We start from the raw sequence: 17,899 nt of genomic DNA on the forward strand, positions 1-17,899 counted from the left end.
TTATTGCTGTATCTACAGCCTTAGAGAGCTTCAAGCGCATCTCGTCATTCCTTTGTACTTCCGTATCCGACTTCTTATCGTATTGATTCTTATTGACTAATGTCTTAACTTCAGCCTACTCTTCATCACTACTATATTGCGATGAATCTATAACTGCTACTTGGTACGCCTTACAATCCAGTGTCTGATTTCGGAGTCCCTGATAATGATGTAATCTAACAGATATCTTCCCGTATCACGCGGCCTTTTTTAAATATACCTCCTTCTCTTGTGATTCTTGAAGAGAGTATTCGCTGTTAGTAGCTGAAACTTGCTGCAGAACTGAATCAGTCTTTCTCTTCTCTCATTCCTTGTCCCAATCCCATATTCTCCCGTAACCTTTACTGTTATTCCTTCCCCTACAACTGCATTCCAGTCCCCCATGACTATTAAATTTTCATCCTTCTTTACATACTGCATTACCCTTTCAGTATCCTCATACACTTTTTCTATCGCTTCATCTTTAGCTTGCGACGTCGGCATGTATACCTGAACTACCGTTGTCGGTGTTGGATTGCTGCCGATTCTGATAAGAACAACCCTGTCACTGAACGGTTCACAGTAACTCACTCTCTGCCATACATTGCTATTCATAACGAATCCTACTGTTATACCATTTTCTGCTATTGTTGATATTACCCTATACTCAAACTCCTCCCGCACAGGCCATGAAGGCCCAAAGGTATCGACTGGCAGCCATATCATCCTCAGTCCACAGGCGTCACTGGATGCGGATATGGAGGTGCATGTGGTCAGCAAACTGCTCTCCCGGCCGTATGTCAGTTTCCGAGACCGTAGCCACTACTTCTTAATCAAGTAGCTCCTCAGTTTGCCCGCTTGCCAACAGCGCTGGGCAGATCGGATGGTCACCCATCCAAGTGCTAGCCCAGCCCGACAGCGCTTAATTTCGGTGATCTGACGGGAACCGGTGTTACCACTGTGGCAAGGCCGTTGTCAGCCTGTACTCATCTCACCAGAAATCCTTGTCTTCTTTCCACTTCGCTTCACTGACCTCAACTATATCTAGATTGAACCTTTTCATTTCCTGTTTCAGATTTTCTAGTTTCCCTACCACTTTCAAGCTTCTGGCATTCCACGCCCCGACTCGTAGAACGTTATCGTTCCGTTGACCATTCAATATTTTTCTCATGGTAACCTCCCCCTTGGCAGTCCTCTCCCGGAGATCCAAATGGGGGACTATTTCGGAATCTTTTGCCAATGGAGAGATCATCATCATACTTCTTCGATTACAGGCCATGTCCTGTGGATACACGTTACGTGTCTGTACTGCAGTGGTTTCCATTGCCTTCCGCGTCCTCATGACGTTGATCACTGCTGATTCTTCCGCCTTTAGGGGCAGTTTCCCACCCCTTGGACAAGAGAGTGCCCTGAACCTCTGTCCGCTCCTCCGCTCTCTTTGACAAGGCCGTTGGCAGAATGAGGGAAGTCTTTGGCAACCAATACTGATTATTAATCAAAATTTAAGCAGCGTCTGGGTTCGAATCCGGGACCGAAGACGTATTGATTTGGAATCAAAGACGCTACCCTAGACCACGGGTGCAGTGTTCCATGCTGAGACCAATTAGAGACTTCCAACAGACCTTCAGTATAGTTTCAAGCACTTCCTAAACTTTTTCTCGCTTAAATCCTTTAAGTCAAATATTTAAATCATATGTAAGGTAATCAGACTGTAATATCTCTTTATATACGATGAATTATTCAGATACAATTCTACCCTTGAATGACGTTTACTAATTTTCTATCTTCATACTCGCAGAATCCATGCGAAAAGTAGTTTCATACAATAGCTATGCCATGAGCGCATAAGTATTTTTTGTAGTACTCTCTCTGGTGGTTGTTAGGAAGAAAAAAAAGAAAGAAAGAGAGCTTCCGGGATTGTCTTCGTGCCGATTAGCCTGAGTTTTGTTTGAAGAACTGTAATCTGATTATTGAGATTTATGACAGAAGATAACGGATACGAAATTGTACGATTAAAAAGTGAAATATATATATATATATATATATGGCTCCTTCATGAAAAAGGTCTGTATCTGACATTTGAGAATTAATGATATTCATCGATATATTGCGTAGTTGTTAATCAGAAGGGAACTTCCGAAAGACTGGATACGAACCTGCATTTAATAATCCAAGAGCTCCATTATTTCTTCGGAAGGTTAAACTTCATCAAAGCCAAATATCCGCTTGATCTGAGGTTTCCCGACTGATTATACAACGCTCCCAAAAATACGAGGCATTTTATTTGTACAGATTAGCAGACTGCGGCAAAGCACGAGCCTGCAGAGAAGGAGAATCATCGCCTGCTTTCATTCTAACAAGTAAAATTTCAGAATCATTTTGAGTGACTAAGCTATGACGGTGTTTCCTATAATGAATGATTGATTGCTCGAACGAATTGAGAGCTACATAATTACGTAGATAAGAGGAGGAAAAATTACAATGGCGCCAGTGTGACAGGACTCTCTTGGATTGTTATATAATATATGTATTTTTTTTTCATGAAAACCAACGAGAACGAGAAGTAATGAACATGAAGTGAGATACGGTGCCCATAGTAAAAGATTGCTGATACCAAGAAACGATTTCAACTATTGGACAACACCGAGACTACAGAAAAAGGCCAGAGAAATCTAATTTTTTTATCCTGTAGTTAAAATAGTTTGAAATCAATTTAGAAAGAACTTTTTTCCAGATAGTAGTTAAGATTGTAGAACTGTATATTGTGTGATTTTCGTATCTGGACATTGAACTTTATACCATCTGTGAAGTAATTTGAAAGTTAAGTGTGTCTACGACAGTAAATTTGAAACTGTATTTTGTGATTAGAACCTGATATTGATAGTTATTTATTGTTATTGACTAGAGCGGCATTTAAAATGTCATTGAATCAGCAACGAGACGTGCAACAGCCTTCAGCTGTTTGCGCAGAAGCAGAGGCCACGGATAGCAATTCTGAGACTGTTGTGGCTAGCGGTAGCAATATAAATAATCCCGCTGGTTCAGAAAACATTCATACAACAGCTGATCAGACTGTTGTTGACACGTTAGTTGTTATTATGCAACAGTTGTCTCTATTAGCCGAAGGCCAAGCGGAGGTAAAACGAGACTTATCCGTTATACAAAATGAACTCCAAAATCAATTAGCCGAAAATCAAACAGAACTGCAAAATCAGTTAAGAGCAACCTTTACCGAATTAGATCAGAGATTAAATACCCAGACACAGGAAATAAAAGAACAGGCAGAAAGGACCGAACAGAATCTTATTGCTCAGATTGAGCAGGTCCGCCAACAATGCCAAGAAAACAATAGTAAATTAAAAGCGGAACTAACCGAATATGTATCCGTCAAAATTGACACGATACAAAAACAAGTGGAACTGTTTCCTCAAGTAATACAAGCTCAAGAGGACATACAGTGTTCCGTAGCTATGATACCAGAAATTTTAGAATCCCAAGATAATGTAAAGAAGCAATTTGACGAAGTGAAGGAAAAACAGGAGACAGTGGAACATAGAATGAATGTACTTGCGGGAAAGTTTTCAGAAATGACATTACAGCGGCAAAATTTTCCTTCGGAAACCATAGAGGAAACTGTGAAAGTAGCTTTACAGTCAATTTCAGAGAGTTCGGAGGAGAATTTTTTCAACAAAGGGTTAAAGAAAGTTCGAGAACAACTTGGCGAAGAATTCTCGCGTTGGAAAGAAAATATTGAAAGATCACTAAATCTCTCGCAGGAGGATTTAGAAACAGCGAGAAGTAGGAAACAAAAGTCTCAATCTGCGCGTGACATTCCGTCCACGTCAAGATCCGATGTAAACAGAACTGGAACGTCACCAGTTAGATTCGATATAACGGATAGCCACAGGGAAGAATACGAACAGGAGGATTTTTGGAATCGTAGTACTGTTGAGGAGAAGATGATTAAACAAAGACAATTTCAAATCTTTAACCCTGACAAAAAGAATGTCCATCCTGTAGTCTTCATTCGAAGTTTCAGAGGTCTATTTCCACGATCTTGGACAGAATGGCAAAAGATTAGTTTTGTATCAGGATATATACAAGGATCAGGAGCATTGTGGGCATCCGAACAAACATCTTCTTGTAAATGTTACAAAGAATTTGAGCAGGCTTTTCTAGCAAAATATTGGTCTGCTGGAGTAAAGGAAAGACTTAGGCAGGAAGTATTATATCCTGAGCCTTTCTCATTTTCTAGAGGATCTCTAAAGAGATATTTTGAGAAATACATTAATAAATCTTTGTATTGGGATGTACCGATTCCTTTGCCGGATATACTTAGAATTCTCAAGTCCAGACTACCCACCAGTATAAGGAATCAGCTGATATATATAAATGATAAGGATATAGAATCATTTATGACTACGCTTGATCATATTGATATAATTGAGGAGGACAATAAAAGGGCAAGAGAAATGTCATATCAAAGAAGTGTAATAGAAGCGAATCCGAGCTGCAACTCGAATGGGAATGGCAGTAATGGTAGTGGTATCAATAATCATAACCAACTACACTCTCCGAGGAGACTTAGAAATGGACAAAATGCAAACAATAATTATTACCATAATGGAAACTTTGGTAATGGTGCAGCGAGGGGCTATTTTAGGAACAATAGGAATTTTAATCGATATAATCCAATGTATGACAACACAAGACAGTTCTACCAACACCAGCAGAACAACAACAATAATTACACGAATCAAGCAAGACAATATAGACCGAATTCACCACAACAACCGATAATCACGGAAGTAGCTGAAGAGACAAATACCAATCGGACCAACAGTCAGTCAAACTAAACGTGACCGCATCGTGCCCCGGAGGAGCGGTCAGGGGATCTGTTAGGGGCGAAACAGTAAAATTACAATTGTTAAGATATAATGATGGTGAGCTGTTGACGGAAGAGTTAACAAAGGATTTAATAACGTGTCATAATGACAGATTGAGTGTTCCGGTATCGGAAGTATTTGTTGAAATAGAGGAAGTTCCAACGAATGTGATATTGGACACCGCCGCTTCCGCCAATGTCATCTCAGGCGCTCTTTTTCGGAGAATTATTAGGAAGAAGAAGGTACCAATTTTGCCAGTACAGAACTGCAAAATCATCGGAGCTGTTGGAGCACGCTCTCCCAATGTCAAAATACAAACACAATTAGAGATGAAAATGGGAAATGTAGCAACAAAATGCACGTTCCTTGTAGTGGAGAAGTTATTAGTGGACTGTATTCTGGGTATTGGGAGTATGCAGGAGTACGATTGTCAGATTGATTTTTTGGAAGGAATAGTTAAATTTAGATTAAATGGAGAAGAGATAGCACTGGATTTAAATAGAAAGGAAACGGTGCATGAGAAATATTGTCGCGGTGCCAAAATTCAATTAACTGACACTACAAACGGTCGTTGGAAGGAGATTTCAAAGGATTTGATACAACAGGAGGACTTTAACCAAACAACAATGATAAAAGCTAGTGAATCAAATCAGCTTACCGGAGAACAAGGGCAGCAGCTTCATTATTTGTTAGACGCATATGAAGAGATTTTTGATGAGAAACCAGGAATTATTAAAGGGTATATTTGTCACCTACAAGTGAAGCCACATCAGACTTACCGTTACACGCACTATCCGATCCCCTGGCGTTTAAAACAATCCGTTCAAAGGGAGATAAATAGAATGTTAGAATGGAACTTGATTGAGCCATCAACTAGTCCCTATTGTTCTCCGCTCTTAGTCGTTCCAAAACCTGGAGGCAACGGAAGAACAGTATGAAGACCAGAATTTAAAATTGGAGGAATAGATTCGACTCGCACTTTTCAATTTAACTAAAAAGGCAATACAACGGAAATTGACATATGATAAACGGATTCACCGGATTCAGACGTTTCATCTTGGAGAAAAGGTTTTATTGAGACGACACATCCATTCCTCGAAACTGATGAAGAACATAAAGAAATGGAATCTTATTTATACCGGACCATATGTTATTGTAAATATACCAAATCCGGGATCATACTTGTTGGCATATCCCGAATCGAAAAGAATAAAGGGATTATTCCCGCATAATGATATTAAGAAATTTTTTGAAGGATCGTAGATCTGTGATACCATATATGGAGAAGAATTTAGAGTGGAATTTGACTATGAGTCGAATGTGTATATAAATATCAAGAAGTTAATGTTGTCTAGAGGTCAAGAGACAGTGAGATTACTCCTGTGGTAGGTTAAGAGACAGTGAGATTACTCCTGTGATAGGTTAAGAGACAGTGAGATTACTCCTGTGATAGGTTAACACAAAAAATTTTAAGATAGGTAGAAGAATGTGTTAATTACCAGTGTTTGTAAGTGTGGACTATGAGCAGAAGCCACAGTGATATACAATGAAAGTGCATCTACATTTCCTCAAGACACGGCACTTATGTGAGAATTGCGTGTGAAACTTGAACAGTGTGGGATATGTAGGTAAATACGCTGTGTGTATGATGTGCGCTGTTCGCGCAAGAAAATAAATCAACTGTGAAATGAAGCAACAGTCGATAATGTCACTGTTGCAAACAATTGAAGAAACTCTCTGGTTGCACGAGAGAAAATTATTATAATTTTTAGATTTTTTATTATGCCTTCTTTACCAGGAGAATTAATTTAAGAATTTTAATTGACTTTTTAAGAATAGCAATTTGTGTGTTTCATCTTATGGACATAATTGTTGAAATATATTTCCATAAATGTTCATGAGAGGATGAAGATTCTGCGATTGGATGATTTGATAAATGAACATACGTCATCATTAATGATATTTATTTGCAAGTGGATCTATAAATCAATTAATTATAAGAATAATGAAAATTTTTCAAATTATTCCTTTTGTGGAGTCAGTGTCATATGCCTATGTTTAAAATTTTTCATCAGGTGTAAACCTAAATTTTATCCATAATTTCGTAATTGAAAGCAGACCTTGGACAGATTCAATGCTCTACTTCCACCTGCACTATAACAAAACGAAGATTAGATTAAAATTTTTTTTGAGAGGAATACATTCAATATGAGCTACAACAAAATTTAAATGCCCACAGTCTATTTGGCAATGTTTTGGACAATCAGCAGTTGTAATGCAAAACAACTTTGGTATTGAGGACTACAAAAAAATTCGTGATTGTCAGAACTGATGGATATTCCGATCTAGTACAGAGGGAAGAATATAAGAATCCAGTCCGATTTTGAGTTCAACGATGAAATAGGGACTTCGTTGCCTTAATCCACTCTCTTCCAGGGATTTATTCAGTCAGAACCTTTTCTTATTCCACTTTAAACCTGTTTCATGTTCACGTCCCTGACCATCTGTTCTGGAGATCATCTTCCTGTTTCTACGGCACGTTACCAGCTTCTATCCTGTACCATAAGCCATCGCCTGTCCTTCGTGCCGCGTCCACCAAACGCTGTACGTCGCCTACCCGGTGTCCGTACCCAGTGTTCCTGTTCCATCGACTTCACAACGAGATCGCCGGCTACATCGTCGAAAGAAGAATTATGAAAATTTTTTTTGAGCAATATTGTAAATTTTTTTTTGGCTATGAGGCACTTTTCCTTCCATCTAATCTATGGAGCTTCTATATATTTCAAAACTACTGGATTTAGGCTTTCCTATCTTCTTTAATACCTGAGCTGGGGTCTATTCTTCCGGGTTTTCCAAGGTTTCCCTGTGAAGGCCAGTTCCCAAATGGGTAGACCTTTTCCGTAATTACACCAATCTACATCTTCCCTGGTTATGTACTCGGATGCGGATGTACCCCGGTACATGTAAAAGCTACAGCTTAGGTATTCTCGTAACTTATTGTCTTAACATGTTACCCATACTCTCTATAGTAAAATTCTATGAATTTAAAATATTCCTATTTTGAATAAACAACCCAACAAATTTTTTTCTGTTAGCTCGCAAAGTGTATTATCATTAACTTTGCTCGCTGCGAGGGGCAATTGTAATATCTCTTTATATACGATGAATTATTCAGATACAATTCTACCCTTGAATGACGTTTACTAATTTTCTATCTTCATACTCGCAGAATCCATGCGAAAAGTAGTTTCATACAATAGCTATGCCATGAGCGCATAAGTATTTTTTGTAGTACTCTCTCTGGTGGTTGTTAGGAAGAAAAAAAAAAAGAAAGAGAGCTTCCGGGATTGTCTTCGTGCCGATTAGCCTGAGTTTTGTTTGAAGAACTGTAATCTGATTATTGAGATTTATGACAGAAGATAACGGATACGAAATTGTACGATTAAAAAGTGAAATATATATATATATATATATATATGGCTCCTTCATGAAAAAGGTCTGTATCTGACATTTGAGAATTAATGATATTCATCGATATATTGCGTAGTTGTTAATCAGAAGGGAACTTCCGAAAGACTGGATACGAACCTGCATTTAATAATCCAAGAGCTCCATTATTTCTTCGGAAGGTTAAACTTCATCAAAGCCAAATATCCGCTTGATCTGAGGTTTCCCGACTGATTATACAACGCTCCCAAAAATACGAGGCATTTTATTTGTACAGATTAGCAGACTGCGGCAAAGCACGAGCCTGCAGAGAAGGAGAATCATCGCCTGCTTTCATTCTAACAAGTAAAATTTCAGAATCATTTTGAGTGACTAAGCTATGACGGTGTTTCCTATAATGAATGATTGATTGCTCGAACGAATTGAGAGCTACATAATTACGTAGATAAGAGGAGGAAAAATTACAAGACGTATAATCGGTTTCATACATAGGAGTTCGGTTCTTCAAAGAGTCAGGGTTTACTGGTACTCAAGAAACAGATGAACGAGTGTTTTGTAAGCCACTCCTTTCCTGAATAAACTACACTTGTTTAAGATATTTTCAATAAGCTCAGCTTGGTATCTACTTTCCTTATAACTTGTAGTAGCGTCGAACGATTACATCCTGGTATGGTTTTTATTGTTTCTTCTGTTTTATTGTTAATAGCGTGATAAAACAGATATAGATATCTTAGCCTAATTTAGGCCCAGTGTGTTATCTTTATTTACGTTAAGTTTCAATTGCCAGTCGTGACAAAAAATGGTTCAAAAGACTCTCAGCACTATGGGACTTCACGTCTGAGGTCATCACTCTCCTAGAACTTAGAACTACTTAAACCTAACTAACCTAAGGACATCACACACATCCATACCCGAGGCAGGATTTGAACCTGCGACTGTAGCAGCAGTGCAGTTTCAGACTGAAGCGCCTAGAATCCCTCGGCCACCCCGGCCGGCACCAAATCGTGACAGCAATCGTCAAACTTCTGCAGATCTTCCTACATGCATCTACAGTCTTCCGTCACCTTCCTATAGCCAGCAAACATCTTCACGGAACTTACGACCGTATTAGGTAGATTTACATAAAGGGTGATCAGGATCTTTCCGTTCGAGGGCGTTGTTGCAGCGTACGTCTCCTATGTCGTTAATATAGATCAAGAACAATATAGGGCCTATAACACTTCCTTGGGGAAAGCCGAATTTTACTTCTGTTTTACTTTCCGTCTATTACTACGAGCTCTGACCTTTCTGATAAGAAATCACGAATCCAGTCGCACAACTGAGGCGATGTTCCATAGACACGCAGTTTGGTTAGAAGGAGCTTGTGAGGAACCGTGTCGAAAGTCTTCTGGAAATCTAAGAATATGGAATCCATTTGACATCCCCTGTCGATAGCACTCATTACTTCATAAGGAGCTAGTTGTGTGTCACAAGAACGATATTTTCTGAATCCGTGCTGACTGTGTCAATAAATCGTTTTCTTCGAGGTACTTCATAATGTTCGAACATAGTATATGTTCCAAAAGCCTACTGCAAATCGTCGTTAGACGTGTAGGTCTGTACTTCAGTGGATTGCTCCTATTTCCCTTTTTGGGTACTGGTGTGACTTGAGCAATTTTCCAGTCTTTAGCTACGGATCTTTCTACCTACGAGCGGTTGCATATAATTTCTAAATATGGAACTATTGTATCAGCATACTCTGAAAGGAACCTGACTGCTATACAATCTGTACCGGAGGCCTTGCCTTTAATTAAGTGATTTAAGCTACTTTGCTACACCGAGGATATCTACTTCTATAATTCTCATCTTGGTAAATGCTCTTTATTGAAATTCAGGAATATTTACTTCGTATTCTTTGGTGAAGGAGTTTCGGAAAACCGTGTATAATAACTCAGCTTTAGTGGCACTATCATCAGTCACTTCACGGTTGTTATCGCGCAGTGAAGGTATTGATTGCGTCTTGCCACTGGTGTGCTTTATGTATGACCAGAATCTGTTATGGTTTTCTGCCAGATTCCGAGACAGTTTCGTTGTGGAAATTATTGAAAGCATCTCGCATTGAAGTACGAGCTATATTTCGAACTTCTGCAAAACTTTGCCAATCTTGGGGATTTTGCTTTCTTTTAAATTTGGCATGCTCTATTCGTTGCTTGTGCGACAACGATCTGACCCATTTTGTGTACCATGGGGGGTCAGTACCATCACTTATTAATCTATGAGGTATATATCTCTCAATTGCCGCCGATACTATTTCTATGAAATCATTCCACATATATTCTACACTTACATGATCTGATCGGAAGGAGTGAAGACTGTCTCTTAAAAAGGCGTTAACAGCACTTTTATCAGTTTTTTTTAAATAGATATACTTTGCGTTTCTTTTTTATGGTTGTATGTGATACGGCATTCAGCTAGCAGCAACTGCCTTGTGGTCGCTAATCCCTGTATTCGTCACGATAGTACCCATTTGTCCAGGATTATTTGTTGCTAAGAGGTCAAGTATGCTTTCGCCACCATTTACGCTTCGAGTGGGCTCATGAACTAATTGTTCACATTAATTTGCTGAGAAAGCATTCAGTACAATTTGGGATGACATTTTATGCCTGCCACCGGCTTTACACGTATAATTTTTCCAGCATATCGAGGGTAGATTGAAGTCTCCACCGACTATAATCGTATGAGTGGGGTACCTATTTGAAATGAGACTCAAGTTTTCATTGAACTGTTCAGCAACTACACTGTGTGATCAACGCTCCGTGAAACTCATGGACTTCGAACGTGGTTAGGTGATTGGGTGTCACCTGTGTCATGCGTCTGTACGCGAGATTTGCACACTCCCAAACATCCCTAGGTCCACTGTTTCTGATGTGATAGTGAAGTGGAAACGTGAAGGGACACGTACAGCATAAAAGCGTACTGGCCGACCTCTTCCTTTGACTGACAGAGACCGCCGACAGTTGAAGAGGGTCGTAATCTGTAACAGGCAGACATCTATCCAGACCATCACACAGGAAGTCCAAACTGTATCAGGATCCACTGCAGGTACTATGACAGTTAGGCGGAAGTGAGAAAACTTGGATTTCATGCTAGAGCGGCTGCTCATAAGCTACACATCACGCCGGTAAATGCTGAACGACGCCTCGCTTGGTGTAAAGAGCGTAAACATTGGACGATTGAACTGTGGAATAGCGTTGTGTGGAGTGGTGAATCACGGTACACAAAGTGGCGGTCCGATGGCAGGGTGCGGGTATGGGAATGCCCGGTGAATGTCATCTGCCAGCGTGTGTGGTGCCAACAGTAAAATTCTGAGGCGGTGGTGTTATGGTGTGATCGTGTTTTTCACGGAGGGGGCTTGCACCCCTTATTGTTTTCCGTGGTATTATCACAGCACAGGCCTACGTTGACGTTTTAAGCACATTATTGCTTCCCACTGCTGAAGAGCAATTCGGGGATGGCGATTGCATCTTTCAACACGATCGAGCACCTGTTCATAATGCACGGACTGTGGCGGAGTGGTTACACGACAATAACATTCTTGTAATGGACTGGCCTGCACAGAGTCCTGACCTGAAACCTATAGAACACCTTTGGGATGTTTGGAACGCCAACTTCGTGCCAGACCTCACCGACCGACATCGATACCTCTCGTCAGTGCAGTACTCCGTGAATAATTGTCTGCCATTCCCCAAGAAACCTTCCAGTACCTGACTGAATGTATGCTTGCGAGAGTGGAAGCTGTCATCAAGGCTAATGGTGGGCCAACACCATACTGAATTCCAGCATTACCGATAGAGGGCGCCACTAACTTACAAATTATTTTCATACTGGTGTCCGGATACTTTTGATTACATAGTGTAAATCTTCTGAGTCGGAGGATCGGTAAAACGATCCAATTAATAGTTAAGTCCAATTGTCAAGTATAACTTCTACCCATACTATTTTTCAGGAACTATGTACTTCAATTTCGCTACAAGGTTAACTACTTCTGACAGGAATAAATTCTCCACCACCAACTGTATTTTGTTTATACTTTCTAAACACTGTTAGATCATTGGAAAAATTTCGGTTGAACTTATTTCCGACTTTAGTCAGCTTTCTGTACCTGTAACTATTTGAGGTTCAGTGCTTTCTGTTAGGGCTTGGAGCTCTACTAGATTGCTACTAGAGACGAAGGCACCATCGCCTCCGCAGCCAGCGTCGCGCGTCCTAGTTCGCCGACAACGTAGACAACGCCTCGTCGTGGGAGGGGACATAAGTCAACCGCGCAATCTCAGGGACTCAGTTTGTCAACGCAGCTGATGATAGCGACATGTCTGATCACCGAAATATTGTGCCCGTTGGAAGCTGTGAACCGGCAGCACACCCGTAGACTGTTCGATCAAAGAATACGTCGAGAGAAAATGAAAGCTCACAGCAGCATCTTTTATCGCTTTTATTGTTTTCAGTACTCAGTTTTTATTTCTCTGAACTGCAGACTTGCACTTCTGTTTTAAATTATTTTAAACTTGAGAACAACTATTTGTGTGCTGCCTGTTCGTCAGGCGTGTGATGGAATGGGCGTGTAGGACACTGGTGAGCCGGCGGGTTGAAAGGAGGGCTACACGGGGGAGTCAGGCGTGAAATCAATGATAAAGAGTGTCTTTAAGCACACCGCTCACTGGTCTAATGAGTTTTCTTTGGAGAAACAGATTATTATGTGATCTCAAGAGAGTGAACTATATTTCTGAAACGACGATATTCCTGAACCCATAGCAGTTAAGTGAAAAATTATCACGAGTACACAAAAGCGTATATTTTAAAAATCTGCCGCTTAAAGTGCAGACAATTTGCTCCATTTATGTACAAGGTGAATGTGAAATACGAGAGAAAAGAAGTCTAGCTGATATACAAGAATGAAACAGATCAGCAAGCAAATAAACAAGATTACAATAAGACTTTTTTGTTGTAAAATTTCCGCGAATGCTACTGTGTCTGTGCTTCCTAAGCAGACGGGGAGAGTCTGCACTGTACACACACCGACGTCATACAAGCCCTGGACAGTGCTTTTTCAAATCCGACTCTTTATCTCTTGTCCAGGAAGTTACATGTCTACTAATTTATTTACGGAAATAGATAATGCCGAGATGAAGATATTGGATGCATGTTCAAGGTTCAGATCTCCGTTTGGCTATCTAGCTTCAGATAATTTATGGTATCCTTAAAACAGCATAAGCGAATGCCGGAATGATTTTTGTATTAAGGCGGCAGCTGCTTCAGTACTCCATCCTTCTTGAAAGCTAGTCTCCATTTTCGACGAGTTATTCAACTTTCTTCGTCCCCCCGGAATTTAGGAAATCGAAACACACAAGCAAACGTACAAATGTAGCCCGAAACAAAATATTGCGCGTAAAGAGCGTGCATGAAAAATCTACGCAGGGTTGGTGTAATCCCAAGAGTTTCTGTGAATATATTGCTCCTTTAGTCGAGCCCATTCAATTCGCCAAACAGATCGTTACGCGGTGGAGTAAGACCACCTCATCTAAATCATCTTAATGGAGTGCTATAATTCGTGAACTGCTGATAGCAAAAGAGATCCTGCTAACGATAAACACGGCTTTACTGCTGCTGCAGCGAGCGTTCGCTGTCTTTTTACTCCTGTCGTCACCGATCTTCGGCACAGACGATGCACAGACGCTGTCACCTCTCACTACTGTTAGGAGAATCCATTTGCCTAACATTTTCGGTGATAATGTTTGCCGTTGCTATAAATCAGGTAGATACAGCTTCTGATTTCTTCTTTCTGTATTGTGCGTCTGGAAAAAGCGTTTCAGCATATAAATTCAGGATTTTCGTGGTTTTCTTAAACTGCAGGGTAGTTAGAATCAAACGTCCGCTACTTGAGGGAGTGTAGACGGAAAATTATTTGCCGTATGAGTACCCAACTTTACAGAAAGCATATTCAGCTTGTGCGCTGCAGAATTTACGTTGTTAGTACTGTTATTCTCATCACCTGCACCGGTACTAGTACGGTGACGTAGGGTTGAAACACAAGCATGAGTGTGTATTACGGTTATAGAAAGTCGACGTGGATCTGGACAAGTTGCGCTGCTGTTCTTCACGATTATTGACACTTTGAAGGAATACGAAGAGGTTCTCTTTCCGCACCAGAGTCAAGGAATATGTTAAGGGATTGTAAACAATATTAGAAGTTCATATTTGTTTCTGTTATATGTGTGGGAGTATCTTTGATGCAAAGTTAATGTTTGATGGCTCTTTGGTTCAAATGCCTCTGAGCACTATGGGACTCAACTTCTGAGGTCATCACTCCCCTAGAACTTAGGACTACTTCAACCTAACTAACCTAAGGACATCACACACATCCATGCCCGAGGCAGGATTCGAACCTGCGACCGTAGCGGTCGCGCTGTTCCAGACTGCAGCGCCTAGAACCGCTCGGCCACTTCGGCTCTTTAATAAATCTTTGCGCAATCATTTAGAGGTTATATATATATATATATATATATATATATATATATATATATATATATATATATATATATATATATAGAGGGAAACATTGCACGTGGGAAAAATATATCTAAAAACAAAGATGATGTGACTTACCAAACGAAAGCGCTGGCAGGTCGATACACACACAAACAAAAACAAACACACACACAAAATTCAAGCTTTCGCAACAAACTGTTGCCTCATCAGGAAAGAGGGGGAGGGGAGGGAAAGACGAAAGGATGTGGGTTTTAAGGGAGAGGGTAAGGAGTCATTCCAATCCCGGGAGTGGAAAGACTTACCTTAGGGGGAAAAAAGGACAGGTATACACTCGCACACACACACATATCCATCCACACATATCCAGACATAAGCAGACCTATTTAAAGACAAAGAGTTAAATATGTCTGCTTGTGTCTGTGTATGTGTGGATGGATATGTGTGTGTGTGCGAGTGTATACCTGTCCTTTTTTCCCTCTAAGGTAAGTCTTTCCGCTCCCGGGATTGGAATGACTCCTTACCCTCTCCCTTAAAACCCACATCCTTTCGTCTTTCCCTCCCCTTCCCCTCTTTCCTGATGAGGCAACAGTTTGTTGCGAAAGCTTGAATTTTGTGTGTGTGTTTGTGTTTGTGTGTGTATCGACCTGCCAGTGCTTTCGTTCGGTAAGTCACGTCATCTTTGTTTTTATATATATATATATATATATATATATATATATATATATATATATATATATATATATATATATATATCCTAACAGAATATAATTAGGAGAATAGCTCCTGGTAGAGGCTGATGGCCAATCGCGCCACAAATTGCTGAAGAAGGTACTGTTGCCACGGCTAAGAATGCTGGACGCTGTGTGCGATCTCCAATCATTGCAAGAGCTGTGTTACGAAAGCTGAACATTCCATGGTCCACCAGCTTACGCCTGCCCTTCTAGCAACCAGCAGTACATCCGAGGGAAATGATCACGCAACACGTAGGTACCTGCCTTCTTGCAGATAGAGCAATTCGGCCATGGCATGCCCGGCCACTGCATGGTATCCCAGGCGCCGATAGAAGTCGCTGGCCCCACGGACCCACTCTCCTCCGCAGGCCGTGTGTCGAAGTAGTGCCTTCGGTATTCTGGCGCTTGGGCTGCTTTTGACGGCACTCTAGCCACCACGTGCAGTGACGTCTGTCCACATTTCTGACAATGTTCTTAAAACGATTCATGAAGACAGGATTTTATTATTTACATTTCTCCCATTCATGTTACCTCTGGCAGCGATACAGGCCCGACAAACGACAGTGCATGCTGTGAATGATGTCATCAATCTCATGTTGAGGCAATGACCCCCATTCTTCCTGCAGCGCTACTCGCAAGCCTTGGAGAGTGGTTGGCGGATGCTGAGGTGATGCAAGCCGTCTCCCCAGTACATCCCAAACGTACTCTATAGCATTCAAATCGGGAGAGCGAGCAGGCCGCGCCATGCGTGCAATATCTTCCGTTTCCAAGAAGACATTAACCATGTGTGGTCTATGAGGCCGAGCATTATCGTCCAGAAATACGAATTCTTGGCCCACAGCACCTCGCAACAACCGCACACGAGGTTCTGTCAGGATACCTGACAGCAGTTAAACCTTGGCGATTTAAGCGAACAATTTCACGGGAAGGTGTTCGAGTGGTCAACACAATCCCTTCCCCAGATAATAAGGAGACATCATCGATATCAGTCTCTTTTCACAATGGTTGGTTCCCGAAATAGTGTTCCACGTTACCTCCAAATGCGTATCCGTTGAGAATCACTGTCCAGACCAAATCTGGACTCATCTGCGAAAAGGACATTAGCCCAATGTTCGATCGTCCTTGTGGAGGTACACATACAGCAGGCCTCCGTCAATAAAGGCCACTCTGCCGAAGCCTTCTGTACAGCATTTACCTCGCTGTAACATGTATAACGCATGGTGCGGAGGCAGATCCCAGTTGCCGTGCAGTACTAAAGAGGTACCGTAGTGCCTTTCTGATCTTACACGTGGTCGGCCCCGCCCTGATCTTATGATCTTCGGGATGCAGTTTCCATCTCTATAAACTGTCGCCACATTCCAAAAACAACAAAAATCTATCGGGCCACGTCAGTTTGCGACTGTCCTGTTCGCATTCTTCCCATGGCCCTCCACCGTACAGAGCCTAGCAGGCGTCTTCTCTGTGCCATACCGCACCGTCTGTGACTGTGAACACAGCGACTGCAGACGTGGGACTACACGGCAAACACTATCGCGTTTGATACGTGCACTGACGCCATTGTTGGTGTGGTTGTTCGTTGACGAGAATCGTTCTCTCGTGTAGGATACGATCGTACGGACATATGTTAACATTTTGCATGATTATATCGTGAATTAGATACAGTACGAGGAAATAGTGGGATGAGGAGGCAAGTAATAATAAAGGAAAAATGTGCTGTTCACTCCGGATCCTTTATTGTATGATTATATGATAGCGGAACAAACACTGGTGCTGTTCACTCCGGATCCTTTATTGTATGATTATATGATAGCGGAACAAACACTGGTAGCAGTTACTTCTGTAAAATATCTGGGAGTATGCGTGCGGAACGATTTGAAGTGGAATGATCATATAAAATTAATTGTTGGTAAGGCGGGTACCAGGTTGAGATTCATTGGGAGAGTGCTTAGAAAATGTAGTCCATCAACAAAGGAGGTGGCTTACAAAACACTCGTTCGACCTATACTTGAGTATTGCTCATCAGTGTGGGATCCGTACCAGATCGGGTTGACGGAGGAGATAGAGAAGATCCAAAGAAGAGCGGCGCGTTTCGTCACAGGGTTATTTGGTAACCGTGATAGCGTTACGGAGATGTTTAATACACTCAAGTGGCAGACTCTGCAAGAGAGGCGCTCTGCATCGCGGTGTAGCTTGCTCGCCAGGTTTCGAGAGGGTGCGTTTCTGGATGAGGTATCGAATATATTACGTCCCCCTAGTTATACCTCCCGAGGAGATCACGAATGTAAAATTAGA

The 17,899-nt window shown here is 41.2% G+C and overlaps 1 pseudogene; it reads right to left on the minus strand.

The window, feature by feature from the left end:
• Nucleotides 1-877: 877 nt before the first annotated feature.
• Nucleotides 878-995, minus strand: LOC126211599 (5S ribosomal RNA; annotated as a pseudogene).
• Nucleotides 996-17,899: the final 16,904 nt, after the last annotated feature.

This window comes from Schistocerca nitens, chromosome 1, assembly GCF_023898315.1.
Source record: "Schistocerca nitens isolate TAMUIC-IGC-003100 chromosome 1, iqSchNite1.1, whole genome shotgun sequence".
Taxonomy (NCBI): Eukaryota; Metazoa; Arthropoda; class Insecta; order Orthoptera; family Acrididae; genus Schistocerca; species Schistocerca nitens.